This window comes from Podarcis liolepis (assembly GCF_965112155.1).
Source record: "Podarcis liolepis genome assembly, chromosome: 1".
NCBI classification, from domain to species: Eukaryota; Metazoa; Chordata; class Lepidosauria; order Squamata; family Lacertidae; genus Podarcis; species Podarcis liolepis.
The window spans coordinates 52,380,684-52,408,337 of NC_139554.1; the positions used below are offsets into that span (position 1 = coordinate 52,380,684).

General features: G+C 42.9%; 1 protein-coding gene across 2 annotated transcripts in view; it reads left to right on the plus strand.

The window, feature by feature from the left end:
- Positions 1-4,798: 4,798 nt before the first annotated feature.
- Positions 4,799-27,654, plus strand: part of TP53I11 (tumor protein p53 inducible protein 11) — a 51,127-nt gene continuing 28,271 nt past the window's right edge. The window contains exon 1 of one of the 2 annotated variants that reach the window (XM_083465881.1): positions 4,799-5,120. The gene's annotated coding sequence lies outside the window, so the exon portion shown is untranslated. Of the gene's footprint in view, positions 5,325-27,654 lie in introns of both variants that reach the window. The other variant, XM_083465882.1, reaches the window with a different exon arrangement.

The following is a 27,654-nucleotide window of genomic DNA, read 5'->3' on the forward strand; positions in this document are numbered from 1 at the left end:
GTAAAGTTGATTTTCCTATATTTCAACTAAACTCCTTCTTCGGAAGAGAAACAAAAACTTTTTTTAAAGAATGTTCTAGTTAGTAGCCTTCTGGTCCTTTTTGAAGATGCATGTGGATGCTGCAAAATGTTTATATGTAGGATGAGTACCAACCCCACAATAAACACGTGCCTGGAAGCACCCAGATTTGAATAACTGCAAGGTTTTTTATTTCCAAACCGGGATTCTGAGGCCATGCTTAACCTGATAATAAGCCTGGTTAAAATTAATGCACTTGCTTTGGCATGGGCATGATGCTTCTCTGATGAAAGTTTGCTTCAAAAATAATTGGAGTCCTTTGGTACAAGTGAATATTGTACTGATCTTTCATTTTTAAAAAGAAACTTACATTTCCCCTCCCCTCTTTCTTGTTGTTGCCAAGGGTCGATTTATTATTATGTTATTTACTGGTATTTTATGTAAATAGTTTTGGAGAGCTGCCCAGACAAAAATCTGTTCAAGAAGGCCTAGAATGCATTTTAAAAGCACAGTTCTGAATTAATCTGCTGCAAGAAGTTTTTCTTCTGTCATTTTCAGACTGAGACAGACTGCAGACTTGGTTAAGTGCTGTGACATCTTCCAGAAACATTTTTTAAAATACCCGCTGCCTGAAGAAAAAGTTCTGTACAACTCAAGTAAAAAGGCTCACCTGCCAAGACTGGTAAACTTCCATCCTGATAAAGAAATAACTGTTTCTATTTCTGATGTTCAGAAGTGAGTGCTGCTGCTCAAATCAGTAGGTTTGGGGGGAGCCAAGTTTGCGCCCTCCTCATGGAACATTAGGAGGGAGAGGAGTAATGAAATGGAGTATCATCAGCCAAAGTACAGTCAAATCTCAGTTCCCAATGCCTCCATTTTGGAATGTTTCGGCTCCCGAACGCTGAAAACCAGGAAGTAACTGCTCCAGTTTTCGAATGATTTTCAGATGCTGAATGTGCTATGCGGCTTCCGTTTTGAGTTTCCCTATTACACTGAGGCTTCCACTTTCAGTTTTTGGTTGTTGAACGTTTTGGAAGTTGAACGGTCTTCCGGAATGATTACGTTCGACAACAGAGGTTTGACTGTACAACAATATTCTGTTGCCAGTCCCACCTGCTTTTTAACAAGTTCTGCCCTTTTCTTGTTGATGGTCAAACATGTAACACCTTTTCTCTTTGCTTTCTTCTCTTTTTTTACTAGCGGTAGGTATTTGTAGCTTAACCACCCTTTTGAACATAGTTGGGCAGCTAAAGAGTAGCAAGAGAAGGGATGATTCTATGCCTGCAGAATAGAAGGAAGCTTTTTTTATTATTTTGTTTTGCTTGGGGCTTCATGAAGTGCAATTGCTACTACAGCAGTACTGCTGGCTGCGTTGTCTGATAGAAATATAAGTGATGCATAAAACGGGAGACTTCAGTAAAATGACAATAGAGAAGTTCACCTTTCAGAAAGAAATCAGTGTTGCTGGATACAATTTACCAAAAATAAAAGCCCAAGTGATGCATTCAACTAGTGATTTGCTGGAGGAGCACCTGACCTGGTTATTGAAAAGTGAGACAAATGTACTCTGCATATGCTCAGAGGCCTGAAAAGCTGCAGTCCATGTTAATATAAGTAAAGGGTTTTGTAGCTATGATCCCTCGAGTGAGGTGGATGTAATTATTCACTGAGTGGAGGAAGATGTCCAAAAGCATGCACAGGAACAAAAAAACCAAGCATGTGTTCTGAAGTGGCACAACACATGGATGTGACTAATAAAGGGTACCCTCACTACATTCCCACTTACGTCAAATGGCAGCAGTTCTCCCTATTCTGACCTGTTATACACTATACGGTGATGTCCCTGATACTGTTTGACCTATGCCGGTGGTGGGGAATTTGGGGGATGCCAGATGCTGTCAGACCCTAGCTCACCCCACCTCCAGCCAGCGTGACCAGTGGTGAGGGTCAGTGGTACATCTAGCCCAATAGCATCAGGAGACTCATAGATTCTGCACTATGTGGTTCATCTGCCCATAGGACATAAGGTTTGTTTGACAAAGAAAAACCTTCAGTCAGCTGACCTTTAATCAATTCATCTGGAAAAAGATTATGCTCATGAGTTTGCCTTGTTTTATTTTGAACACTAACAAAAAAATGAAACAAAGAAAGCATATGTTCTTTACGTTCCTTTATCCCCCTCCCCTTTATGTTGTTAGTGCTTTAGATACATTTCTTTGTTCACGGCTGGCTTATCTGGAATCATAAATAATCCATGATCAGAGAAGTAAAAAATAACAAAAAACCCAAACCAATTTCCATGTTAATTAAAGGCTGGGAAAGGAACAATGGGGTTGTATGTTTCTCTGGAGGTTGCCTGAATTCTGCTGGGATTTCAGATGCAATGTGCTCTTCTAAATTCACCTCTTTTCATACTAACTGACACCCATCAGTCCCTTCACGTTTAAGAATTTAGAGAGATTGACGAAGAAAGAAAAGAAAGAAAGAAAGAAAGAAAGAAAGAAAGAAAGAAAGAAAGAATATTTCCAAAGTAAGGACTATCAGGAAATAACATTATCATGACTTTCATAGGAACAGTGAAATTGAATTCTCTGAAAGCTATTGTCACATAGCGTGGGTGCTGAAAGCTAGGACTTCCCAGTTTGAAAATCTCCTTTACCGTGAACTCAATGTGCTGACATATTGGCTAACAGCAGCATTCTAATGCATGTCTACTCAGAAGTAAGCCCTATTAAGTTAAATGACACTTTACCCCAGGTAAGTGCAACCTGCAATCCTATGGGAGTCAGTCCCACTGAACCCAAAGTGGTTTGCTTCAAAGTACACACACAGGGTTGCATAGTAAGATGCATACACACTTCCATTCACTCTGCATCCAGCACGGCATCCATCCCACCATTGGTTTGGGAAGCAGTGTACACACAATGTTAGCTATATATAATCCACCTCCTTTCTGTGTGTATCTTGTCATTTCTTAGGAAGGGCTGTGTTTTGATATTCCCTACCAGCCCAAACCGAAGCAGATTTGATCCCTGTGTGTTCCATTAATAATGTGTCCACAACCTAAGTCAGTTGTGAGCCAAAACCCAAGCTTTGAACAAACAAGTGGTCTTAATTAAACCACCAGGTACAGTCCCCAATATGGGCTAATAGTTATTATTTATTTAATTGGTTCATTGCCTAATAGCAGTCAATGTCTAGGTTTAGACATTGTTTAGAATATCTAAACAAGTTTAGAAGCATACAAAATAAAAATAAAAATAATGCAACCATACAGTGTGGATTTAATCATCGCCGCATACACAGTGCCTTGAACACTCAAAGTGATATATAAATTTTAAGAAGTTAGGTAGGTGGGAGTCCAAAATCTGGTGGACCAAACACTCTCCACTCATTTTTAAAAATGCTCTAAGGCAGGTGTTGAGACTCTTTGGCCCTCCAGCTGTTGCTAAACTGCAACTCCCATCAGCCCTAGCAAGCATGACCAGGCATGATGGGACTTGTAGTTCAGCAACACAAGGAGGCCGAGGCATCCCCACACCTGCTCTAAGAAAAGCAGCAGCTGCTGTGCTTCCAACTTTTGTATCCTTTTCCACCCTACTCCTTTGGCAGTGAAAGGGCATTGATTCTGGAAGGAACAGTAGCATTGTCCTTTGTGACTTGGAGGACTAGGATAAGGACATGGCAACTGTAGATGAGGATATTAAAAATTACAAAATATTGTTGCCACATGCACCAGACCCATCCCTGACAGAGACACCGTGCCTTTAATGTATTTTTAAAAGTTGATGACCTCCAACATTATTTATTTTTCCTCCCCAAAGGCTTCTGTGGCTCTTCTGGGCTGGTGGGGCTTTTTTGGTGTGTGTGAATATTATGATTTTATAATCAGTGGCAGACTTTGGGCTTTAAAATCCCAGTGGCACCCTGTGCAATGCCAGAATTGGCAACCCCCTGCCTCTCACCTTCCATTGTTCATCATTGTTGTGGTGCCCCTTGTGGGCGAACAGGTTGCGTTCCCCTAAATCTGCCCCTGTATTTATGCTTTAAAGTGTTTTTGAGTGTCTGTGTTGCTAGTATAATGCATTTCATTTATGTTAGTTGTGGTTTGGCGACCTTTTTGTATTCTACTGGGGGAACTTAATTTCCCAGTCCTGCGAATCCTGCGGATGGGGATTTCCCCTGTTGAGGGTCGGGATGGCTGGTTGGTGTTTTTTGGTGGAGCACCTGAAAAAACACCTGACTCGACGGCAAATGCACATCAGCCAGGCATTTAAGGGTACAAGTGCCCATTACACATACACAGGTGAAAAAATCCATCTGGGGTTTGACACCGCAAAATGAAATGCTGTCCGACCACAAAAGCATAGCTGTCAACTTTCCCCTTTTTTAAAGGGACATTTCCTTATTCCGAATAGGATTCCTCGCAAGAAAAGGGAAAAGTTGACAGCTATGCACAAAAGGGACCTAATAACTCAGCTCTAAACTTAACACCCGAAGTTTCTCCTCTCCTTGGGGCATGTTAACCCGGATTCATAAACCAACCCGTCAAACCCGCCGCCGAGGATGCGCGCGCTCGTGCTGCCAGGGGACTCCGAGGGTGTGGGGGCGGGATGTTCGCGTCGTGCAACCTTAAATTCACTGTAAAAACAATAGATCCTCTCCGGGAGGCGCTTAAGTCTGCGCCCTGCGCCGCCTCTCGCTCCCTGCAGGTGTCGCTCCCCAGCTAAGCGGCGCAGCGTGTGGGCGAGCGGCAACAAAGCGGCGGGGCGTGTGCGCGAGGGCGGGGCCGTCCTTTGCCTCACCGCGCGACGTGTGATTGATTGAATATGGTAATACGGAGGCGGGGCTAAGGCGCCCTCCGCGGCTTGCGGGAAAAAACGCGCAGGTTGTGCAAAAGTGGCTGATTGTGCCGGCTCGCCTGTCTCTGGCGGCGGCTCTGCGAGGGACCCTCGGAGATGTGACCGCCTCCCGTAGGCCGGCTGTGCGGATTGTTACTCTTCTTTTTCTTCTTCTTCTTCTTCTTCTTCTGTGGCGGCAGCAGCAGCTGCTTCTCTCTGGAGCCAGCGACCTTTTCTGTGGGCGGAACATGCTTTAAAACTGTGAGTTGTTTTCGGCGCGTTGACTTTTCGCGAGGCAGGCTGCCAGCTTCCCCGCCTGGGCTTTCTCCCCTCAGAAAAGCCCTCGGTTGGCCTCGCTAGCTAAGAATAGCTGCTGGCCGAAACTGCCCCGGGGGTCGTCGGGGGTCGTAGACGGAGTCCGGGAGCAGCGGGTGTATCCCGAGGCGAAACAAACTTGCGAAGAAAGTAAGCCCGCTTGCATTCAGGGGCACCGGCGGGTGAAGAAATAGCAGTCCCTCAGGACTGTCCCACGACTTTTTTTTTTACTCCCTTCTATGTTGGGAGAGTGGATGAGGCAGCCCAGCCCATTACTACTAATACTAATAATTAATTGCTCCCCACACGCCCCCGCTCCTTCCCCCAGCGTTGGGGTTGCCTTTCTGGAGTTTGGCGAAGAGCCAAAAAAATTAAAAATAAAAATCAGTGTACAGTTTGGCAGAGAAAGCCACTTCCTGTTTTTAAGGCTTGAAAAAAAGGAGGGAGGGGAGCCAGTTGTAACGGTGAACATTTCTTGACACCTCTTTGTTTTAAGAGCCTTGTGGGCTGCGTTATGAAATGCTGCAGAAATTGCTCACAAGTTTGTGGGTATTTGTTTCTTTTTACCTCATTCAACCCAGGCAATGATGCTGAATTTGATTTTTTGTGGTGGTGCGGGGAGAGGGAGGGGGGCAGACAAGGTATTTAAATATACGTGGGTGGATTTGCCACAAAAAAGGATTAAGAAAATGAAGGCGCTGGCACATAGTACCCTGAATTATTGGTTGGTATGGGTGTGAACATCTGCAAGCCACACCCCTGATTTCTCCTTATATTACCCACATTGTGCCACCCCCCCTTTCTTAAAACAAAAAGCAAACCAAAACCCACCAATACCCAAGGGGCGTTGCCCCGCCCACCCCTTCCTTCCCCTTCAATTTAAGCATTGCATGGGTGTCAACATGTCTCTGAATGCATGCATACTGTATGGCTTTGTGCTTCATGCAGCACCTTAAGGGGCATCTTCATTGTGCAAGGAACTGTATAAACAGCTAGGAGGGAAGGGAGGGGGGGATTCCTTTGTCTGTTTCCTCCCTGTGCTTTTTCCCCTGAAGCAACTGTAAGAGCAACAGCAGTGCTGCACAGCCAGACCTCTCAACATGTCATCCAGCTTTCTAAAATTGAAGGGAACACACCCACCCCATTCCTTTCAGCTGTTTTTTTTTTTAAATGTATCTGCTGGTTGGGTTCCTCAGAGCAGAGTATTTGAGAATTCACATCTGCTCTCTTAATACAGTAATGTTCTCTCCCTTGCCTGAGGAGTGCAGCCAACTATCTTTTGTCATTTGGTAAGATCCATTTGATTTTACTAATGCAAAGTTTCTCTTGGTGCCCTTTGCTACTGGATCTAAGGCAGGGTAGTGAACCTGAGGTCCTCCTTTTGTTGGACTCAGAACTCCCATCAGCCCCAGCCAGAATGACTAATGGGAAGAGTCAGTGAGACTTAATAGGCCACAGAGAGCTAGAGCACTGCAGGTTGCCCAGCTGTGCTGTAGCCTCTGTAAGTGTGGGTTGCACTAATGCTATTTATCTAGGGCTGCCACATGTCTGGAATTTCCTGAACGTAGCCAGGATTTGTGTCCGGATTTTCACTTTTTGAAATATGGCAGCCCTAACTTATCACTCTCTTTGCCTGGCAATGTATGTACTTAATTTTAAAGTTCAGTTTGTGGACAATGGGAGTCCCTGCACATGTGAAGGAATCTAGAACCCTCCAAGCTACAGTAGTCATGCGAAAACAACCTTCTGTACCATTAAGAGAATGAGTTGAGAAGCAGTTCAAATTTGCCCTTCTATGATCTTTGTCTTTTTCTCTAACTGTTTGTGACAAATATGATGGTGAAAAGTTTGTTCTGCTTTATAGGGAGGTTCTTAGAATGCTCTCACCACAGCCACTAAAAGCACTTGATGTATTCAAATTCTTAGCAGTCCTGTTGATATTGTTATTATACAATCTGCAAAAATAGGACAGATGATTGCAAAATACAAGGAATCTTTCCAGGCAGCACTAAAAGTGCTCTTTATTTATCATGTTTCATGACCACTTTTCAACAAATACTTTCAGAAAGTGGCTTGCCCTACCCCCCAAAAGATACAAGTATGAGATCCAGTTTGAAAACCGTATAAAATCAACCAATCCCCAGAAGCCTGGTGGAGTAATGTCTTCTACCCCTGACATTATTGGGGGGGACACACCCCGTAACTCTGAAACAGCTACAAAAAGGTATTGTTCGGGTACATAGCACACTTACCACCCTAACAGATGGAACCTAGAGCAGAGTCTTTTGGTAAAAGGCACTCTCTGGGCACATGAGACCCAGACCATAAAAACCAGCACTTTGAATTTGGTCTGTAAATGAACTAGGAACCATTGCAGATATTTCAGATCAGCTGCATCACCTACCCACAACCATCACGAGGCAGGCAGCATCTTATCCTGTATCAGTTCAGTTGTAGTTCCTAAACAGTGGGACAGTCCAGCTTTAGTCTAGCCTTCATCATCCTGGTGTTCTCCAGAAGTGGATTTGAATTGCAACTCTCATCAGACTGTCACAAGAGTGTCCTGAATGACAGCAGAGTCTATTTCTGCCTCTGCACTGTAAATGAAAAACTTGTGTTTCAAACAAAGGATATTTTATTTTAAAAGGCTCTTCTTCTGTTTAAAAAAGCACTTTATTCTAAAATAAACTCAGAGCAACTAGCAGAATAAGTAAGTTACAGAAAACACAGTAGAACAGTTGGAAAGAAAAATCAATTTCATACATTTAAACCAAGAGCAGAACAGAACAATTTAGTATAGAGATGGAATTTTAACCCCATACTGGAGCTGTAGCAGAATAAGATCTTAGCTGCTCATATGTAGCTTTAATGAGAAGGCCAACTAAACCTGGCAGGGACTTCCACAAGCTGGGGCGCTACAATAGAAAAGACCCACAGTTGAGCACACAATAGTAAGAGGTGCTAAAGGTGCTTTTAATGCCTATGAAGAGGATGCACACATATTTCATGTTTACATATTGGAGACTGAAATGGGATGTAGAAAGCTCATTACAGACTCCAGCTGAACAGCGAACGCAGAACTGGATGGCTGAAATTTGTCAGTCCCTCCTCTAATATTGCCAAATAGCCATAGAGTCGTAGAACTGTAGAGTTGGAAGGTACCATGAGGGTCATCTAATCCAATAGAAGAGTATATGCACTTTAGTGGCTTAAAATGCAGCAAGGCCGTTTCTCCCTCCCCGCATCTCAAGTCACATTTGCAATTTCTATATGCACCTGATACGCATTACCTAATTCATTTCTCCATGCTGGCAACCCCTGTCATCTGCACGTGTACAACAGCTGTCTGAACTGTACACACCTGAGCTTAATGGTTGTTTGCATGTTCAAGTTGGACGAAAGCTGGTTAGAGGGGAAACACATCAGACAGGAGTATTTCTTCAAGCTGCAATGGTGGGAACACATTGGAACCAGAGTAAGCCATAATGTGTACATACTCTGTTCCTTGTTTATTCTGTTTTATGTAAGAGATGGGGAGCCTGTGGCCATCCAGGTGGTGTTTGACTCTCATCAGCCCCAATCAACGTGGCCAGTGGTCAGAGATTATGGGAATTGCAGTCTAATGACTTTTGGAAAGTCGCCCCCATTTTATACTATATATCACTTTGTTAGATGCTTATTTTATTATTCAGTAGAAGCAAAAGTGAGACAGCTAACAGTGAGCCTGTTGGGGGCACAGTTCATAGCCTTCCATTTTAAAAAAGTGATGAGAAAGTGCCTTAGAAGATTATTTGATTAGTATTGCACTAGAGTTACTTGTTGAAGAATGGGCAGCACTGCATGTAGCAAATAGATAAAAGATAAGAACCTAATCAATCACAGGCCTACTCCCATTTCCTGGTAGATTGATAACTATCTATGCATCCATATCTATCTTATGGTTTCTATCTTATGTGAAAGAATCATGGCTGGGTGAAAATCTTAGTCTACTCTTCTGAGTCCCATCTGTGGATCTTTCCATTTGCACACCTGCCATTTTAAAACCAAAGAGAGGTGCCACAGTTTATCCAAACAAGCTGGATTTTCCCCTCAATTGGCATTGTTGCGAGATCAGTCTTGATTATTAACTTGTGTTTAATTTAATTTGATGATGTGCCTTAATGTAGTTAACACAGAGCCTGTTAAAAGTGCTGTATATTGAGGAATATTACATCAAGCAGTGGAACAGGAGAGACAGAGAAATGGCTTTATTTTATAAGAGCATGCGTTGTCCTGCTTGATCTTGATTGAGGGATTGGTTCAGAAATTGCTTTCAACTAGTGTCATGGACCTGACAGGAGGGAGAGAACATAGATCTGAAGATGAGTGATAGCTGATAGAAATAAACTGGACAGAGAAGGCTGATAATTTTGGCACAACCAGCAGAGTGAGTTGATGACACAGCATATGGAAAGCCTTGTTTTGGGAAAACTTTATGAGATAAAGCCCTGTGTCTAGTTCTCACGTCATATTGTTGTTTTGTGGCATTGGTGTGCGGCAGTCTTCCTACTTTCTTTGTGTCTTCAAAAGTCCCACCTGCCTTTTCTACCAGAGCACGTGCCAGTCCATCCATTCTCTCTCACTTATTCCATAATTTACCTGCAGTCCATCCCCAACTCAACATTATACTCTCACAAAACTAAAGTGAACTACAGTGGTACCTTGGGTTAAGTACTTAATTCGTTCCAGAGGTCCGTACTTAACCTGAAACTGTTCTTAACCTGAAGCACTACTTTAGCTATTGGGGCCTCCTGCTGCTGTCGCACCACCGGAGCACAATTTCTGTTCTCATCCTGAAGCAAAGTTCTTAATCTGAAGCACTATTTCTGGGTTAGCGGAGTCTGTAACCTGAAGCATATGTAACCTGAAGCGTATGTAACCCGAGGTACCACTCTACATGATAATAACATGTAGGTTCATTTATCTTGTGCCATGACAATCATGTTTTGAATTGCTACACAGAGCGTGGCTGCTGGTGAGGGCGAGTGTGACATGCTACAACAGTATTATGGCATTTGCTTGTATGAGAAGCAGGGGACCCTTTTCAGCATTTCCTCATAGGGGACCTTCTGGGGCCCACATGGTGGGCGTGGGTCAGATCAAAAGTGGGCAGGGAAAACAATGGCATTCTTGTCTCTATACAATAGACTGCATGCTAGCCATGCACAACTGAGAGGTTTCTATATATACACACACCTCTCTCTTCAATTTAGGAAAACAAGTCATTATCACAGTTCAAGGACACATTCCAGCCTCTGGAAGGCTCAGAGCAGAGCCATTTTGAGATGTGGACTACAGAATGGGCATGACTTGGGAGAGTCTCAGGGGTGTGATAGGGAGTCCTGGAAGACTGTAGGGTCTCAGGTTCCACATCTCTGATGTACATGTCTCAAAAGGAAGCTCATCCTTCCATTGTAACAACACATTAAAGTGCCTTTCTTCAGGAACTTATTTCCCCCCCATTTAACATATATACAGAGTAACAAAGTTGCTTGCACAAAGTTACAAAGGGAGGATGTACTGTAGTCTCTTACCAACCCCACTTGCTATAAAGCCAGGTGGTGACTCTGAAGATTAGGAGATTTCTAGGGCAACTTTCTGTACATCTGTTTCAAGGTGCTAATGCAAAATTGGATATGGAAGTGTCCTATTTGTGACTTCCCAGCTGAACTCCAAAATGACAAGCTGTGCAGACGACTGCGGATACTCTGCGACTTGAAAGACCATGTTGGAGTGCTCTGTCCATGATCCTTGCAGACATGCCTGAAGAAAATATTTCTTTTCAGTCCATCTTCAGACCTTGAGCCAGTTTTATTTCATTAGTCAATTTTTACACAAGTGCACTTCATTATATTTTATTGTGCCAGTTTTTGCCAAAGAAGAACACTCCATGTGTTTCTAATGGTTATTCTCTGCTGCTGTGTGCTGTGTTTAATAAATGAGCCATTTCCTTTTCTTTAAATCTTTAGAATGTTTAGCATTGCAATGCAGCTTATTATACTTACAGCATATCTGCAGCTCGTAAGCAGAGCACAGTCTGAATATACAGGTGTGGGAGGGTGGGGAGGGGAGTGCTGTACAAGCATGTTGTGCTTAAGAGACTGCCAAGGAAAAATAAACTTAGCCCACAGCATGTTCTGCTTACACCATTTTAAAACAAGAGACCTTTTTTTTTCTTTTTGGTTAAATATACACCAGAACATTATGCTTAATCTACATGTTGAAACCACTATAGTTCAAAACGCGCTTACTAGTTTAGTTTTTTATTTATTTCAGGGGTGGGGAAGCTGTGGCCTTCCAGATACTCCTGCCAGCATGGCTGATGGTCAAGGATGATGGAAGTTGCAGTCCACTAGCATCTGGAGGTCCACAGTTAAAGATCTCCTTGCTTTCTCTTTCCTTTTTCAGAGCAGTACTGTATAGGATAGTAATTTGAAACCGTTTGTACACATTCCCCGTTTGCAAGTTACTAAAGCCACATGCAAGCAACTCTGAATATGTATGTATGAATTGATGCTTGAATACTTGGATCCAAATATCTGTTTAGCCCCTAACTGATTTACACCCCCACCCCACCCCCACCCCAGTGTCATGCATTTCCTTTAAGGAACTCAGGATATGCAAGGGCAGCTCTATTGTCTCTGTAAAAGGCTGAGAAAGTGGTGAGTGCATGGCACTGGTCAGCTATGAAGGACACTGGGTGACCCTGAGCTAAAATATCTCCGGTCCAGCTCTGGCACTTCATTTGCCATACCACACTCAACACTCAGCTTAAAAGCACTATGGCATTCTGGTTCTCCTTATGGCTCTTCTTGCGGTATTCAAAGAATGCTTTCTGAGAAATGTGTTCTGTGATGCCTCCCGTGACGTGATGAATTTTGAGTCAGATGGCATATAATTTCAGATGGGGGGGGATCACTAAAACTGTGTTGGTGTTCTATTTGGGGCTTAAAGGCAAATGGGAAATGTCTAGTGATGCTTGAACCATGGGAATGTTATTTTTATAAATCTCCTTTTTATTTTTTATTTTTCTACATTTATAAATACAGACCTGTAATCTGTATCTCTTAAAAACAGTTTGAAAGGATAGCAGAAGATACAAGACTGGATTTCCCAACCATTCCTTGGGAAAAAAATTTTTATAAAGAGGTTAAGGAAGCAGCACATGGCTCTTATGTTTAAACATAACAACCATCAGCAGATGTCATATTTTAATTGAACTGAGAGAAGCTCATTGGCCCAGGACTCCCTGTAGTCCACAGATTTTGCACCACAGATTGTTGGATGCTTAGGAAAGATGAGCTCTGGATGGTCTCTGACCAGGAACAGAATTATGTATTTCATTTCCCCACAGTGGTGCTTATTTACCAGGGTCAATTCTAGTGTTCTGGGTTTTGAGAGGCAAATTGGAAGAAGTGATTTTAAAATAGATTCACAGTTCAACTTTGAATGAAATGGCAGAACACCAGTGGTAAAGTGTATTGTTTTATTAAAAAAATATGTTTACTATATGACCCACTTCCCTTCGATCTTCACCATATATTGCTTTAGGTTCTCCCATTCTTTTCATTGAATGAAGTTTATGTATCTGACGGGGGAGTTTCTTTAAAGGAATGTTTTTTTCTTTCCTGTGAATTTTTCATTGTGTATGTATTGTAGATGGGGGAAACTCTGGACAGTAGTTTTAATTCTGCTCCCAGTACTCTTCCCCAGTCTACAATGCACCTCTCCCTTGACCTGACACAAAACAAGCCAGAGATATAAAACATATCATTCCGGATCTTCAGCCAATCAGGCCATTTTTCATGGGAATTTCTTTTAAGGAAAGGGCTTGTGCTGCGATGTTTCTGTTGTAAATTATCTGTATGTTTTAATAGAACATACTTATTCTTTTAAACGATTTATGGTTTTCTAATTATTTCTCTCCCCCCCCCCCCATGTTTTTAGCTGTTTCTGTTTTAGTTGTAAGCCATCCTGAGTCCCTGTCAGGGAAAAAGATGGGTAATAATAATAATGACACACTGGGTGAGTAGTGGAGGTTAAACCTCATCCTGCAAGACATGATTGGGAAGAAGATGGATTTCTTTTAGCTAATATGTACTGATCTGGCTGATGAGCAGGGAGGATGCGATTTTCATTCTGTCCTAACATGTTGGAATGGAAGGGTTAACTGTTGCACACTGTGGTGGTGGTCAGAATAACACTCTCTGGTTGCAATAGTTCTATCCTGTGCCACCCAATTAGCCTTAATTCATACTCGTGCTCTCAGTTCATATGCTGTCAAATAGGACAAGTACCAGTAGAGAACAGTCCACAGTAGTGGTTTATCGATTTTTAAATTTAGTATTGTGAACAGGTCAACGAATAAAGTTGTCTTAAGGTGCTCTAAATTAAGAGACAGAAATCAAGTGCAATTCCTATCACTGCTGTCTGTTCTGTAGCTAAACCCAGTGAAGTCTTTTATCCTATTAAAAATAAAAAGGTGCATTAAACTCTGTGACCCAGAGCAGTGGAGTGGAGGACCTCTGCGGGTACTGAGCCGTGTTTCAATGACTGTCAAGGGAACAAGGGAGTTTTCACAAGCCACACAAATTTTTCATACTGTAAAGCTGTCAAGTCGTACAAACAGAGCCTAATGACACATGGGCAGCCGAAGCATAGGAGGTCTCCAAGGAAATTTGCAGGTCTCCAGGCAGTTGTATTGGCATGTCTGCTTCTGGCAACTTTCGCCTGCAAGCAGAAACTTAAATCAATGAACCACCATAGCCCTGCGGTGTGTGCTGTGTTGCTGGAGCTGCCGATCTGTGGCTGAATTGACATCAGCACACTTGTCACAGTTCATTTCAGTGTTTAGTCATCTTGCTTCACCCCAGTTGATCTACTTTCATTCCTTGTGCACAGCCAGCATTTCATCTCCCTACCCCGTGAAGAATACTCATCCCAGTATTAGTAAGGCTCCAAGTGGGTGCTAAATGTTAACACAATAACTTCCATTCAGGCATATGGAAGTGTTTAAGTTCTCATCCAAAGTTATCAGCTTGTCATTAGTGTAAGTGCATGGAGTCTTGATAGGAGGGTTGGAGCATCCATGGCCCTCCAGATGTTGGATTCCAACTCCCATCAGTCCCAGCCAGAATGGTCAGCAGTCAGGGATGATGAGAGTTGGGAGTCCAGCAACATCTGGAGGGCCACAGGTTAGCCACTTTCTGCTCTAAACCCACAATACTTATAGAAGGTTGCAAAACTGTATGCACAGTAATACAATAAAAAAATGGTTTATATTAAAGAAATTAAAAACCTAAATCAGTATAAAACCAGACTTTTCTTTAAAAAGAGAGACATGATTTGTGTTGCTATGCTTATTGGGTTCTAAAAGGCAATAGTGCAAACCTATGCATGTCAACTCAAAAGCAAGCCTTATTGAGTTCAGTGGACTTTCTCCTAAGTAAGTGGTTATAGAATTGCAGCCTTAGGTTTGGAATAAATCCCCAATGAAGTCAATGCAAGTTACCGGTAAAGGGAAAGGGAAAGGGACCCCTGACCATTAGGTCCAGTCGTGACCAACTCTGGGGTTGTGGCGCTCATCTCACTTTATTGGCCGAGGGAGCTTCCAGGTACAGCTTCCAGGTCATGTGGCCAGCATGACTAGGCCGCTTCTGGCGAACCAAAGCAGCGCACGGAAACGCCGTTTACCTTCCCGCCGGAGTGGTACCTATTTACCATATCTACTTGCACTTTGACGTGCTTTAGAACTGCTAGGTTGGCAGGAGCAGGGACCAAGCAACGGGAGCTCACCCTGTCGTAGGGATTCGAACTGCCGACCTTCTGATCGGCAAGTCCTAGGCTCTGTGGTTTAGCCCACAGCGCCACCCACAAGTTACTTTCCAGTAAACATGCTTTCGATTGCACTTGTTTTCCAAAGCTGTAGTCAGGACCAAAAGACTGTATATCAGTCTCTGTGGTGTCCAGGCATGTGTTGGTTAAGAGAACTAAAAACAAATAAACAAGGAAGTTTACCTTATCATAGCTTTCACCTAGAGCTGAATTTGAAAATCTTAATGTCCTTGGCCCTAGAGTTGTGCCCGTCAGATAAGGAAAGCTTGGGGACATTTTATAATTAAAACTGGAGGAAACAAGCCTCATGAAAAAGCCACTTGGGTTGGGGCAACTTGCACTGGCAATTTGAACGAAGTGTTGCATGAATAGGTAGAATCAGGAAGGATGCAGTAGCTACTTTACGACCTTCTGGGGTAGTCGGACAGGGATTGGGAAATTGCTCTGGAACATTTACAGGAAATGTGAGGTTGAGAAGTAGATGGAAACGGAAAGGAAAGACATCTTGCTATGTAAGTGATAACTTGCATACTGCACAAAAGAATTGCCTGTTTTGTTGCCTTCTTGGTTAACCCCCCCCCTTTAAAAGGAATGCTGGTCAGCAGTTTTTCTTCTAGAAAAATAGTGTCGGTACTCAACATGAAGTTGTTACAGTAAGTGCCACACTTTTTAACAACCACGAAAGAGGTTCCAGTAATGTGTACTCTTGAGTACCCCCTGAAAAAACCCTTCTGGTCAGTCTTTAGAAATTATGGCCAATATAGTTCCTTCCTGTTATTATTGTATTAAAACAGCAGTTGGATTTGTGCATTTGCACACATATACTTTCTCATGGTTTTTGTAGCATGATGGCAAAAATGTTTGCAAACTAGCAGATTTCTGGAACACTTAAAGTAATACAGCAAACAAGTGTTCAGCCTCTAAAATGTGACACAGTTTCATCAAAGTGGAAGAAAATTTTGCTCCTTCCAGGTAATGATGTCACAGGTACTAACCAATAGTGGCCTTCTCTTGTATCCTGCCAGTTAATCAGCTATAGAACCTCTTTAGAAGTTTGTCCTGAAGAGGGACCAGTAGAAAATCGGATGAATTAATGTCAACTAGGAAGAAGGGCAGAAGAAAAGAAAGGAGTGAATGGAATTGTTTATTAAGTTCCCAGTTAAAAAGCTGCATTTGATATATTGGGGATAACAAACCGTCTCTTCCCTCTGCTATGTTAAAACAAGCAAATATAAGCACATGTTGATTAAGAATATAAGCAATGCAGTTATGGGCACTACACACTTCTGTGACTAATTGCAATAATATAGTGTTGGACCTTCATCACATTTTGGAAATAACTATGGCTTTGTTCTTTGGGTTTATACTCTTTGGAAAGAAGGACCATGTGTCAAGATTCAGGGTTGTATCCTGTGTCAATCCAACACAGAGTAGACTCATTGAAATTGATGGCAACCACTAACTTAAAGTCCATTACCTTAAATGAACTTACTATAGGATTTGGTAACCCTCCTCCAAATAAATCATTCTAGAACTAGTGCTGATGACAGCTCAAGCAGTTTAGTCAGTGATAGCCAGAAGTTTGCAGCTTCCGTTTCCCAAGAAGTCTGTATATATATATTTGCAACGTAAGTTGCTATGGGAGATACTTAACAACTGAAGGGCACCCAGACTTTGTCCTTGAGGTCTGATTTAGATCTTTGCCCAGTTTCTCAAGAGCTACACTATATACGGAATAAGAATTTGATGAAAATCCAAGTATCGGCCCATAGTCTGCCAAAAAGTAATTTTATCTGTTTTTTTTTTTTTTAAATTATGTGTGTGGCAGAAATGGAAAACCCTTTTCAGCCCAAGTGCTGCATTTACTTGCAGACAACCTTCTCAGGACCACATGCCAATAGTGTCAGAGGTAAAAGTTAGTGGAGCAACAGGTGTGACTCTTACCTTTTGTGCAGTAAGTTGTATTCCAGCTACACAAAAGTCGTAATAGTTCCTACATGCACATCCCTATACAGGAAATCAACATGTATTGGCATAGTTTAGAGACACATTCCAGCCAGGCAAAAGCATCTGAAGAGGCTGTCAGACAGCCTGGGAAGAGTCTCAAGGGCCAGTTTCACTTGGAGAGCCCCATTTGGTCCCTGAGCCTAAGTCCTTGCTCCTAATGTATAGATTGGGGTGCAGACAAAGGCAGATGGTAGTAATGGAATTTGGGGCTTACAATTTCAAAAGACCTTCTGGGTGTATAGGCAGCAGAAGACATAAGCCATACATTGGGTCAAAAGTATAGTTCTCTGTGGGACCTGCATATCTGCCCCTGGAGTTAAGTGAATAAATATTGCTGGTGGAAATTTCCAACTTCATCGAGATTAATAAATGAAAGGATTAAAGTTGGTGGGATTTTAAATATAAAAAAGAACTGACAGAGCAGTAGTCAGTCAGCATGGTCAGTGGTCAAGGATGATGGTTGCAGTGCAGCAACATGGGAGACGGGGGACATGATGTTTGCTTTTCCAGGGCTAGAGCACTTCAAAATACTTTTAAAGCTGTTTTAAAATTTTCTGGCTTCTTTCAAACTGCACTGCGTCAAATTCTTGATGCTAACATAATTAGCATTTTCCCCTTTAGCTTTTAACATTGGTTATTTCATGACTTCACCTGCAACAAAACACATCTCTCCTGGGTTTCTTATTTCATTGTTTTGTTGTGAGGTAGTAGTTAGAGCAGGCAGTTGCTAGATACCGAATTTTTCGCCCTATAGGACGCACTTTTCACCCTCCAAAAATGAAGGGGAAATCTGGGTGCATCCTATGGGGCGAATGCAGGCTTTCGCTGAAGCTTGGAGAGCGAGAGAGGTCGGTGCGCACCGACCCCTCTCGTTCTCCAGGCTTCAGGAAAACATCCGCAGCCTAGGCAGCCCTGCGGGAGGTCCCGCAGGGCTGTCTAGGCTGCGAATAGCAGCCTGCTTCCCAGAGCGTCGGGCGCCCTGAAAGCAGAGCGCCTGGTGCTTCGGGAACACATCCGCAGCCTAGGCAGCCCTGCGGGAGTTCCCCGCAGGGCTCCCCATGCTACGGATAGCCTGCCGCCCGGCGGGTGGGGCACCCTGAAGCAGAGCGCCCCTCACGCTGGGCAGACATCAGCCAGCCCCACAAGCTCAGGGGACAGCAGGGAGGCGCAGTGCCGCCATCCCACTGTTCCTCGACCTGGTTCGGTTTCCCCGACCTGCTTTTTTTGGGGGGGGGGGAATAAAGGAAAAAAACTAGGTGTGTCCTATGGGATGGAGCGTCCTATGGGACGAAAAATACGGTACTCTTGGACTACAAACTCCCATGTGCCCCTGCCAGCATGGACGATGGTCAGGAATGATGGTGCTATTATTACAGCAACATCTGGAGGGACTATGTTGGCTACCCTAGGGTTAGATTGTTGGATAGAGACTAAGAAGACTTGGGTCCAAATCTCTGTCAAGCCATGATGCTTGCTAGGTGACTGTGGGTCCATCACAATCTCTCAAACTAACCTACTAACTCACAGGGTTGTCAAGTTAAAATGTGTGGTGGAAGAACCCTTTATACCTCTGTGAGTTGCTCGGAAGAAAGGTGGCTTGCAAAGAGGGGGGGAAAGGGGAAAACGTTTTCTCTGAAACTATATTTTTATTAAAGGGTCCAAGGTACTTCTTAAAATAGTCATTTCTAGCTCCATTTTTAAGTTGTCATCTCCAGTTGAGTGATTATTCCCCTATCATGCTCAACTTCCAAGTCTTCCTTTTCCTAGTATTCTTTAAATGGACTTAAGACATGGAGATGCCCTTTGTATATAAACAGCATGCGTACATGTCTTCCCGTTTACTTTCTTTGACTGACAAAAATTGCCTGATGATGCAGCAACTAGGAAACTCTCTTTGTGAGAATGAAATCCTAAAGTGCTCAACTGTGTAAATGGGGTGTGCACAAAATAAAAGCAAATAAAATTAAAATTCATTTTTTTAAAGAGTTGCTGGATGGGTGGCATTGTGGACTATTTGGGCCTTTCAAATTGAATAGTGGGGTGGGGGTGGGGAGAACATTTCATCTGTGAATTAAGAGTGAACATGTTCTTGCTAGCACAATGCTGATTACATTCTAGGTGTTCCTGCTCACTGTTTTACCTATGGAAAGGCTTATTCTTTTTGTAGCACATAAATGGAATGCTGACAAGAAGAAGTTCTCTCTGTCACATCTCCTTCTAGGCATTTAGAGAGTTGATGTTATGGCTTTCTCTAATTGGTTCAGTGCCTGTTAAACCTGCTCATCTCTCTACGTGGGGCACAAAGGTTATCTCCCACAAGGAACAATTCATTTACTTGCTTTGTATAATACAATAAATATTTTAAACATTGTTCTCCTAATACATTGCAGCCTGCCGCCCGGTCTTTTGCTGATATTCTAAAACTAAAAACTCTGTGTGGTTGATGGGAAACTGGAAATATGCCCATTGGCCTTTCATACCATGTGTTCATGAGTGGATAGGAAACATGACTGTGCAAAGGGGTGATCTCTCTCTGGGATGGGTACCTGTGGTCTTTGAAGAAAGTAGTGTGGGGGCTAAATGAGTTGCTCTCAGCATGGCAAAAAGCAAGAGACTTCAGCCTCAATGTTTTGAATGTTTTGAAGTCCTTCCAAGTGATGCTGTTGTCAAATCAAAAGAGCATTGTTGCATGCCGTTTCTTCCTCAACTTTTGAATACTGGTCTAATTTTTCTGTTTTGCGTAGAAATGTTCACCTACACCATATGACCCCATTAAACACGTGCCTAGTAGTTCCTCTGAAGCAATTCCATTTCTTTCCCACTCCTTCCTAATCACCGTGAATTATGAAACACTACTTCATCTGCCTCCCTGCCCTCCTCCTTTCCTCTGACTGTTGTCATATTTTATCTTTCACATAAATCTGTCCATTCTTGCTCTTCTGAAAATCTTCATTACTTCTAATTGTATTCTTTTTCTTTCTTACACAAGCAGGGGAATTCTACACCTAAAACTAATAATAATCTGTCTGGAATGAGCTTGTTGCCATAGAAACCAACATGATGTCATAAAGATACAGTGGCAATGGCATATCTTTTAGGGACAAGGTTCTCATCAGCTGGGAAAGCTCAATAGCATCTCTAGTTCTATATTTCAAGATGATCTCTGTGTGTCAGATGGGTGGAGTACAAGTAATAAACTGCTATTATATTATGAGAGTGAGAGAGACTTTTTCATCATTCTTGGCCAGTACAGAAAATGTAACACTTTTTTGAGAATCTTCAGAACATGCCAGGATTTTGCAGTCAGCCATCAGGAACACTATAAGGTTGTAAGCTAGAGTAAAGGATCATGTTTGACACCACTGATTGCTCTGTCAATTACAGGGTTTGCACCTGGTAGACTCCTTTTCTCCCCATCCAAGTAACTTTGTTTTTTGCTCAGCAACTGACAGGCATACACCCCCCCAATCTTATATTTTTTTCTTTTTCTTCTGCATGCACAAACAGATTAAGTACAAGTGAATTATGCTTAAGAGTGAAAGATCAGCCTTGTTAAAAACAAAGTTCTGCAGCATAAGTTCATTAAGTTTGTTTGTTTACTTTAGACACAGAGTCATAGCCGTAGACTGCCTGACTCTCAGTATAGGGTTGGCTCATCACAAACTGCGGATGCACAGACAAGACTTGGTCAGTATCAGTCTAGCAGATGCAGACACGACTTTTCTCATATTTCTCTGTTTTATATATTTGTTTGGATTATATAATTTGGCTCTTAAAATTGATATATGTGACTTTTGGGAAATGCACAAACTCGGGGCATAAGGTGCAAAGGTCATTTTTCTTTGACCCGTCAGAGTCCAGGTCCCTTAGCTATGTCCTGACCCTCTTTCATTCCTTGTGCCCCCCCCCCCATCATTTGCCCTGGCTTCAGAAATCTCTTTTGTGTCCAGAAGACTACTGGTACGCATGCATCATCATCTCCTTCCCCCCAAAGAAACTTTGGATTGTATTCAGCACTAGTCATACTTGGAGTAGACCTATCGAAGTAACTGTACATGGTTAATTTAGGTTCATTAATTTCAGTGGGTCTACTGTGAGTAGGACATAGTTGAATATTGCCTCTTTGGAGGCAACAAAGTCTGCCAAATGTCAGAATAATACCTTCATTAATTCTCCTGCAAGGATAGATTTTACTGTTTTGGGATGGATTGGCTAATATAAACATGTTTGCAAGGAATTTCTCCTAATATAATTCACTTTTGTATGTTATTCTCATAGATGGTTGGAAAACAGATTAGCAGATTAGTATCATTATGTTTCAGTTCTTACATATTTTCAGAAAGTGACAATTTGATAAATTCAGCTTTAAATGAGAGCTGAATCAAATTTCTCCTGCATCCTTAGTTGCCACTTTTAAAATGCAGTGCTTTGGAGGCACCTGAGCCCACAATATTACTCAGGGAGGGGAGTTTGGGAGCCCCCAATTCAACTCAAAACACCTTATTAACTGCTCCATCCAACATGGGCATGTGAAAACCTTGACTGAAATGCCCTTATCTGAATTGTACTTTTGGAAGTACACAGCCAGTGCACAGCCTAATAATGAAGATAATGTAACATTTAACAGTTTCCATCTGATTTACTTTATGGGTCAATTCACCTTGTGAGTCTAAATATGATGCCACACTCTGTACTGTTGAAGGTAATGTCTTGATATGTGCTGTTTCGTTTGTTAACCACATTTAGTGGCTCTGTTCACGAGCAGGCTATTTTAATTTGATAGAATTCCAGATAAGGAGAATTCTCCTTTAGGGCAGAGGGTCAAATTAGATGACCTTTGGATCTTCACAGTTCTGTGATACTGAAACAGAGTTCACACCCCTTTTTTAAACTCAAGAAGGTAGCATGAGAATTCTCAACATTCACCCATCTCATCTAAAGCACATCTTGTCTATAAAGCATTTTTACTGGTCTGGATATAATGTGTTGCTGATAAGGCAGAAAAAATGCAGGTGAATTTCTGAACCAGAGGAGGAGCAGTCTTGGAGAGAAACTGGATAGGTAAATTAAGAAACATGTACCAGTTCATCTGTTGGGTAAAGCACGTACAAAATACACACACATCTGAATGTGATGTCAAAGCTGCATTTTTTATTTTTTGCTTTTGCTTTTTAAGTGTTCAGCTGCCACCAACAATGCTTGGTTTGGGCAGCCTTTTAATAATAAAAAGCACTGCTGTTGTATGAGGCTATCCCCATGTGCTGTGCTTTTGTGGATCATAGTGCTTCAGCATGCCGTGTGTGCGTAGTTTCTACAGATGGGAGATGGAGAGAGTGATGGCACTGCATTAGTGGAGGAGGCACAGAATTTAAATCACCCAGGCTCTTGCAGTTCAATCTTATGATGAGATCAGAGAGCGAGAAAGAGAGACTCAGAGAGCGAAATCTAAATGTAGTTTGGTATTTATATAGCAAGCATGTCTTGCTGTGACTGTAGTTTTGTTTGCTGCCAAACTCTTCTACTTTGAAACAATATGGGTGCAATTTGTGCCAAGTTCTGAAAGTTCAAATACAGCCCTACCCTAATCTGAAATGTCTCTAATACAAAATCAAAATGGCACAATAGGGTCTTTTAGGTGAAAACCAAGACAATTTTCCCTTCCACCTATGTCTCTGCCCACCTGGAACTCCCTCTCCCAGTTTACATAATCAAACAATGAAATCCTAAACCTGACCTTTGTCTCTGCTCACCAGCCACTCATGGAAGGAGGGGCTCACACTCCTCTGTTGCCCAGCACAAGAGAACTGTTTTTGTCAGTCACCCATTACCTTCCTTTGTACTACATGATGGTTCTTCTCCCCAGGCTATTCCTGGCAAGGAACCGGATTCAGCCTGCATTTTTACACTGCTAAGCTGTCTCGCACCTGGGTGAAAACTTCATGCATTTAGTATTCTACATTTACTAACTCTACTACTAGAAATTACATTGTTTGCGTGAATATGGTACCCAGGACTTTTAGTTAGGGGAATCTGTCCCCACATAACACTATATAATAAACAAACCCATTTAAACAGTGTGATGGTTAAAACAGTTGAAAACAACAATCAAAGCAGGAGACTCAAGTCAAGAAATCTGGGAAATGCCTGTTGAAATGGGAGTGTCTTCAAGAATGCCAGTACCAATGTAAGGTAAAGGGACCTCGTCCATTAAGTCCAGTTGCGGACGGCTCTGGGGTTGCAGCGTTCATCTCGCTTTACTGGCCGAGGGAGCCAGTGTTTGTCCGCAGACAGCTTCCGGGTCATGTGGCCAGCATGACTAACTGCTTCTGGTGAACTAGAGCAGTGCACGGAAATGCTGTTTACCTTTCCGCCAGAGTGGTACCTATTTATCCACTTGCACTTTGATGTGCTTTCGAACTGCTAGGTTGGCAGGAGCAGGGACTGAGCAACGGGAGCTCACTCCGGCGCAGGGATTGGCAAGCCCTTCTGATTGGCAAGCCCTAGGCTCTGTGGTTTAGACCACAGCACCACCCGTGTCCAGTGTAGCCTCCCATATTTCAGCAGGAAAAACATTCCACAACACCCATGCTTTTTTTTTTGTTCTCCTCTAATTCTCCTTTGAGCTGAAATGTTAATTTATACAGCCACAGATCTATCAGGGAAATGTATGTATTTGTTGTCACCTCTTAGTGGAACAGAGCATTTGGAATGTATTTATCAATCCTGCTTTCTTTTGTAACATTTGTCTCTGATGCCTCTGAGCTGTAAGCAAGCCCAAAGTTTTCTCATAAAATTTTTCTTATTCAGTCTACAAGTTGTGATTGATCAAAGGAAACCGTGATAGCAGTATTGCTGCAGAGATTTGGATCCATCTCTATGAAGGGAGATGGTTCCGGCTTGGTGGAGACAGGCAGGCAGGTATCTATGAGATGTTCAGCAGCCCAATCAATTATTCACTGAGTTGCAGTGGAGCTTTGAGACCGGAAAGTGTCGTTGACTGAGTCATGGTTGCTGCAATGACAAATTGAGGCAGTCCGCTTGAAGCTAAGAACTGCCACATTATCAGAGAAGAATGGAAGGGAGCATTTTACTTAATAAATAGAACTTTATGACTGAAACTGCCAAACTAGCCAATTGCACCTGGTGCCTCTTGATATGTGTTCTGTAACAGAAAGGTATTGGTGGAACTGTAGGAAAAATCAGAATGAGGCAAACACAGGTGTATCATTGCAATATCATAAAGAGGATTAGGGCTTGTCCACACTTCCGCTTGTCCCATGCCTAGAAGGCACAAGTCAGAGTGGTTTTCTGCTTGACCTGTGCTTTCTAGGCACAAGTCCAAGCAGTTTCCCCCTTGCTCCACTCCTTTCCCAGGGGAAACCTGCTCCTTAGCTCTAAATCAAAGCAAACATCAATCTGGGAAAAAAACCAGAAGTGTGGACAAGCCCTTAGCATAGGCACCAACTCTATGTGGCTGAGGACAGCTCAGCGCTGCCACCCCCCCCCCATGCTGGATGAGTTGAGCCCACCCCCAATGTGTCACACATGTGATGTCATGCCATGTGACAAGCCCCTGAAATGTCATGCAAAACTCTAGCCCTTAGTCTGAGTCATTTAGCCACAGGTACCTGAGGGTTGCTTGATGACTGAGGAGGACCTGGCCCCTCAGGAGTGGAGGGCCCTCCCCAAGTTATTGCCTGACTTACTTTTCTTTTCAAGACATCTATCTATTAACATGTACACTTTGTAAAAAGTGCCTCGTATATTCTGTTTTCTGTATATACATATATTAAATGTAGGCTGGTCCTTGCTTGTAATTTTTTATCTTGTGAACTGTCCTGAGATCTTCGAATGAAGGGCAGTATATATATTTTAATAATGATAATTGTTAAATTATTTCTGTAATTTTTAACCATTTCAAGTGGGCCTCAGGTGTCTGAACAGGCTCAATGAGGGGAAAGTGCAATATTGTGATGGCAGGCTCCTTCTCACTTTCCACATCTATTATTTTGCAAGTAGGAAACTCCTGTGACATTGTAATGCCAAACTTGAAGTGATGCCATCCATACAGTTAGCAATTGAGTGGTGGCATAAGAAGGTATGGGATGCAGATTGGGAATGCAGTAAGAGAACAAGCATTTTAACATTCCCTGCCAGATTTCAATGGGATCAGGTTCTAATTGTTGCGAATGGTGTTGTATCTACTTTTGCCCTCTTGCATTGCGGAGAAGCAGCAGCAGACTCTCCACCCCCCATTGCATTAATTAAGCCCTGCTCAGGTGCCTAAAATGGATTTACTGTCATAGAAAGCAGAGCATCAAAGGTATGAAAAGTGGAGGGACACATGGATTGGCAGCTTTGCATGTGAAGTGTCTCAACTGATAAACTCATAAACTGAACACAGGGCAGCAATGCAATGTGGCCACTTTAAACAGTTAATGCAGCCTTAATGCATAAACTGAAGTACAGTGTCCAGATCACAGGGAGTAATAATACAGTGGTACCTTGGGTTACATACGCTTCAGGTTACAGACTCCCCTAACCCAGAAATAGTGCTTCAGGTTAAGAACTTTGCTTCAGGATAAGAACAGAAATTGTGCTCTGGTGGTGCGGCAGCAGAGGAGGCCCCATTAGCTAAAGTGGTGCTTCAGGTTAAGAACAGTTTCAGGTTAAGTACAGACCTCTGGAACGAATTAAGTACTTAACCCGAGGTACCACTGTAGGTCCATTCAATTCTGTGTTTATCAGGCAGCACCTGGAGTGCTGTGTCCTTTTTTTAGGATGCCACATTTTTAGGAGGACGCTGATTGGTTAAACTGGCACGTGTCCAGAGGAGAGTATCCAGGATGGTGAGGGGTCTGGGAGCTGAGTTGTATGGGGAATGGAAAAGCTGGGTATGTTTAGCCAGCAGAAAAGAAGACAAAGGTGGTGGGGATATGACAGCGGTTTTTGAAATATTTCTAGAGAATATGGAGCAGGCTTGTTTTCTGTTGATCCAGAGGGCAGCTGGACTAGAACCAATGGGTAAAATTGTCAGGAAAACAGATTTCAGCTATACAGCTATTTGGTAAGGGTTGTTCAACAGTGGAACAGGCTGCTTTCATGCACTGTCCTTCACTGGAGTTAGTGAAGCAGAAGCTGTGATAGAATATACATTCCCCCGTGGTTGGGATAGTTGGCTCCCTCCCTCCTTCCCCCATTTTTCCTGCTATTCTCTGGAGCTTGAAACACTGTCAACAGGAACATGCCAGGCAACACGGGATACAAAACTTTCCCATGGTGCCTGATGCTGGGTGTTCTGGATAAAATTACTTGTTCCAAGGCTACTGGGGCCTGGAATGATGATTTGACAATGTTCTAGGTACTGGGGAGAAGGGGGAGATACGCCTCCTTCCCTTCTCTGCCAACCACAGCTGTATATGTACAGTGTGGGGACTCTCTAATTATGACTGGGAACTCTAAATTCATTTATAACTCTTTGGCATGGGAGGGGGAAAATTGCCCCCCCCAAGCAATGTCCATTTTATTTCCTGCAGAAGGTCTCCTGTTACTAAAGCAGATGTCACAAAATGCATGGAAGCTATATGCACCCTAGTGCATGCCTTTTACATCCTTCGAAAGGTGAGTGGTACCTCGGGTTACATACACTTCAGGTTACATATGCTTCAGGTTACAGACTCTGCTAATCCAGAAATAGTACCTCAGGTTAAGAACTTTGCTTCAGGATAAGAACAGAAATCGTGCTCCGGCGGCGCGGCAGCAGCAGGAAGCCCCATTAACTAAAGTAGTGCTTCAGGTTAAGAACAGTTTCAGGTTAAGAACAGACCTCCAGAACGAATTAAGTACTTAAACCGAGGTACCACTGTATAGTGGAGACTGAGCCCCATGGCAGACCACAGGGAATGTGTGGCATGGCACAGCATGCTTAGCATGAAGCAGAAAACATAACCCATCAGATAAGTACAACAGAAATGTTTGCTCTCCCCCATGCCCTTATTTTCAAGACAGAATGCCGACGCCTTCTGTACATTTGGAAGGCTTGTCGCTTCCTTGCAGGGTGCAATTACCAGCCATGTAACAGCGTGGGTGTTGTGTTTAATTATAGCAGACACCTAGGGAGCCTAATAAAATAATTGAGATGTTTCATTTTTCCATGAAGAGAGAAACCAATTTTTATTTAAAAGCTGAGGACTCTTAATGCAGTAAGTTTTGAAACAAGTAGACTTTGAGGGACGGGTGTCTGCATCCAGTTTCACCATCCCTGCCTGCAGCCATGGACTGTCTGCCAACCTTGTGTCCCTGGGAACCTGTGCAGTCTGGCTGCAGTCTGTGCTACCTAAGATAGTAAACGTAAGCTTGCACCTCAAGGGCACCTCCTGCCCTCATTCAAGCTTGAATAGGCAATAGAATTTCCAGCCTGACATTCTGTCTTGGCATTGAGGAGGCTAGAAAGTCATTTGGGTTTGTTTGCATTTTGTCATGAGGTAAACTTCCATGTTCTGAATTATGATGCTAGAGGAGACTCTTGAGAGTCCCATGGATAGCAAGAAGATCAAACCTATCCATTCTTAAGGAAATCAGTCCTGAGTGTTCACTGGAA